This window comes from Morone saxatilis, unplaced genomic scaffold, assembly GCF_004916995.1.
Source record: "Morone saxatilis isolate NCDOM2014 unplaced genomic scaffold, NCSU_SB_2.0 Contig5, whole genome shotgun sequence".
In the NCBI taxonomy this organism is placed as follows: domain Eukaryota; kingdom Metazoa; phylum Chordata; class Actinopteri; family Moronidae; genus Morone; species Morone saxatilis.
In genome coordinates, this window is record NW_023340095.1 from 5,533,461 (window position 1) to 5,537,978 (window position 4,518).

Genomic DNA, 4,518 nt, shown 5'->3' on the forward strand with positions numbered 1-4,518 from the left:
ATAACATTATGACCACCAAGGTGCCCAGGTGGTCATAATGTTATGGCTGATCGGTGTAAAAATGCAGGTTTTTAACTAATTCCCTCTACTCTGCAGTCATGGTGAGGGTTAGCAGAAGTGGCGGGTAGCAGTCGTTCAAGAGCACCAATAGCCACCAAACACTCTTACTTCATGTGCTCTCTGTCAGAATAAAACCACACATGCATGCACACACTCACAGTCTAACACCAAAAGGTCAGAGAGGTTTTGTTTTCATCGTGAGTGATGTCAATGCTCTGTCACCCTGAGCCATTTTGAAAGTGTTGCGATACTGAGCCTCTCTGTTTTAGTGACACTTTGGTCCCGAAAGAGCCCTCAGGCTCTCAGGCTGAAAATGTATCTCTCTGTATTCAACCTACAGCTTGCCAGGACAGTTCTGTCTGGAGGCACTTAGGGGGCAGAGTAGGGGACGTCTCTCCCTCTTTTTTTATCACTCTGTCTTTCTCTAGTTTTTGCATTTTTTACAACCACACAGAAATGCTCCACTTGTTACATAACTATAATTAATCTTTAAAATAGAATTCAGGATGAAGCCTTGTCATGTGAATGAAAGTGGCAAAAAAGCAAACAAAATGAACATGTGCCCCCATGCATTTAACTCACTGTGATTAAAGAAATATGTTTAAATCGCTTGCATTTGATCACAGTTCATCACTCAACTACAATGATCTTCTTCCATGCTTACTGAATTGCTTTTACTTAAGTGTCTTCTCAATGGGTTATGTCACTTAAGACACTACTTTATGAAGAAGCTACAGTATAATTATATTGATCCTGAAGATGCATTGACTTGGGTCAAATTTCATCAGACTCAGAGGCACGTTTCCTGTTCATAAGTGATGTCACGTAAAAACGTTGGTCCCTCCCGGGCGACGTCAGTGTGCCCAAATTACAACAAAACACAATGTGGAAAAAAGTGCTTCTTTACAATCCTTACCTATTGATCCCAAAGTCACACTGACATGACATGACTGGTGGACATGGTTTGCGAGACTTGTTAAGGGAGAATCCTAGTAATTCGTTATGTAATCTATGCCCCTTCCCCCTCCATTATTGGCTTTATCTTTATCACCTATTCACCTAAGTTTGCACTGCCAATACACTGGTATCTCACGTGAGTGAAATAAATAGCATCTAGCAACTGGTAAATTACATCCTCATGTTTATATGTTCAAAGACAGTTCATTTTATTTGGAATAACATTGCTTATCTGAGCAGCTGTGCATGGTGCAACCACAATGTAGAGTTGTAAAAGCTTATAGGAGAATCTTAAATTATCATCCTTAAGATTTCTGTCCAATTTAATTTGTTGACTACGTGTTTTTTCAATATGTGTTTGAAAATCACAATGTTTTAACCACAGAGGGCAGAAAACACACTTTGAGCAGCTACTTTGTCAAAATGCTACAGAATGAAAGCAACTCATATATCTTTTATAGTGCAGCCAACAAACCTTGGGCACAGAGGATTATTCACATTACATTGTTTAAATAAAGAAAAAATGTTCCTTTTCTTAGTAAAGTAGTAGATGTTTTCCTCACACCAGTACAGAACAGCAATAAGACTGAAATCTCGTCGACTCATTTTAATTGACACACAAAACACACCGCATGCCTAGTGGGTGCAACCATTTTTTTTAATGGTCTTGGCTGTCAGATGGGAGCAGGTCAACCAGGACTCACCACGACATAGTCCGTTTTTATATGAAGTCCTAACTCCAACTGCCCAGGCTGGTTTTGGCATTTGCTGGTGGCACATACAAGTGTATCTTATCTGATTTGTCCTTCCTACTGAGAGAGTAACTGATATATTCCTTCAATTTCCCAATGAGATGTGTGATGGCTCAGTGAACTCAATTATCCTGACCAGTAACGTCCTACTATTTTTTCATTGTCTATATCTATTGATCGTAAGACCACATTGGAATATGTGAAAGCTAATTGGACTCAAGAGAGTTTTCTTTTTGGTTGTTGATGTCATTTCAGCCTGTTTCCTTTCCTAATTGGCTTTGTTTTTATCATCTGTCTGTATCGATTTCAAAGTCGCACTGACATGACAAGTTGCTTGTTTATTGGGGATGGATATTTCCATAGGTTGGTGATGCAGTTTGAGCACTTCTCCCTTTTGTGATCATCTATATCTATTGATATTGAAAATAAGTAGGCACTCTTGTTGTTTAGTGGAGCCACGACAAAAGAAAGAGAAAAAAAAGAAGCCATATGTCTTCAGAGAATTAAACTTAAAAGTCAATAACGCAGTGCAATAAAATGAACATCAGACTTCAGCAGTACATTCCCTCTGCTATCCACTATCATGTGCAATTAGTGACTTGAATTGTTAACTGTATTTTAAACACACACCAGTGCTCATGAGGTTGCGAGCGCCTGTAAACACAGACATCAATTTCATGGATTGGTGTTAAGCTCCTACAAGGGGCCACTGGAAAGTGTCCTCCATTTTATGCATGGTTTGTTTTTAAACCAAACCACAACCCACATTTCCTTTGTTCAAAGAGGTTGTTTTTGTTTGTTTTTATGTTTTCTAATCAGTACAAAGAATCCATTTGCACTTTCAATTCATGTGTCTGTGTAGTGTAAATACATCTACAAGAGATTTGAGATAGATATAAATCTGATTGTAAACCACCTCTGAGACAAATTCTTGCCAGATGTTGAAGATATGTAAATGCAACCAACAGTCCAAGATGGATAACAGTGGTAATCTTTACTCTATTTCAACACCGGTGATCAAGGCTGCTAACTTTTTAATTTAGCTTGGAGTGAGATTCTGTGTTGGTGAAGTCAGTGTATTTTAGGAGTAGGCCTTCTGTGACATTACCCACAGGTTGGGGTCATTACTCTTCAACCCCCAGGATTTTTTCTTAAAATTACATATGAAAAAAAGTCCATGATCATAGTCAATTATGAATAAGTAGAGTTGATCAGCATACTTGCCGACCTCCTGACGTCTAAGCTTAAATCGGGAGATCAAACCTAGCCAGTGTATTTTGGTTTCTCCCCCCCGAAAACTGTTAATTTCAGAGACTGTTTTCCTGCATTCCAGTGAATTTATTGAGTAATTTTGTTGTCGAAATGTGGAGTTGGGAGGATAGTGGGGAGAGGGGGGGCATTGAAAAATTGGACCCTCTGGATAATCTGGAGAATTGGCAAGTAGGTCTGGAAAAAAGCCCGATGGTCAGACTTTGTCCTGTGCGCACAGAAAGCCAATTTAACATAAGTAATCATTTTTTCATGAGGAAGTGGCTTTGAGGCTTCCTCTTTGGCATTAGATTTCTTAAGGCAGTATGAGAGCATGTTGGAGACTAATGATCCACGTGGGTGACAGAGAGGATTGAATGACAGTCTATGAAGATGATAAACTTTTGTTTCACTTTTGTTGTTCAGAAATGTGATTCATTCATGCATCTTTGCTGGCTAGCTTAACTGTTATTGGTGTATGGATATAGCCTGCCAAAGTACTGAAGTTCTTCTTCCGATGTTTTTGGCTTCAGGTGCATTACCACCTCATTGAAGATGGGTCGAAACTGATTTTCATATAGCCTGGAATACCAAGACGGATTGTAATTATATTTTTTTTATATGGCAGTTGGCCAATTTGTGATTTGTGAAGTGTAAATTAAAGTCTATTAAAAAGCATCTGGATTTTATAAGGACATTTGAAATGACAAGTGTAAATGAGGCCAAAGTCAATATTGGCACTGCTAAATCTACTTGGTTGATTATAGTCTGACAAAGGTCCTGCTCTATCTATCACTGCATTTATGTGCAGGTAGAGAGCTACTACACTGAAGCTGTTACTACAGGTACTGAAAACACAGACAGCCATCACCAACAAACATCAAAGCATTAACCTCTGCACATAATTGATGCAAGGCAATGGATGGTTGAGTATGTATTACGAATTAGTGACAACAAGCTATGTTAAGAGACACTAAGCCTTTGGTTGTTTCACAGTGATTCGTAAATGGTTCTGAGGGGAAAGAAAGAGGATGTGAGATGCAATGTCAGCAACATGTTTTATTGTGGGTCACATGCTTAACCAAGCACAGTTACACAGTGATCTTAGTTCAATTGTGGATGAAATGCATTGATAGCACAAAGTGGTCCAGCTTGTTGGAGGAAAAGGAACCACTTACACTAAGCCAACGGACGCACATGTCAAGTGTTCTAGTGCTCATCGAGTGTGGATAATGGGATAGAGCCTAGATCAATCCAGGCAATGGACATGGAAACACCTTGTTGGCGACCAGTCAACCCAGAACTGAAGAGGCCATTAAAAACATTAATGATATCAATCAGCATGAACACACACAACAAAATACACAGATCAGCCATAACATTATGACCACCTGGGTACTCTGGTTGTCGTAATGTTATGTAGCCCCATATGCAACAAACTGTGATACACTGGGTGTTTTTACACCTTTCTATCAGAACCAGCATTAACTTTTTCAGCAAT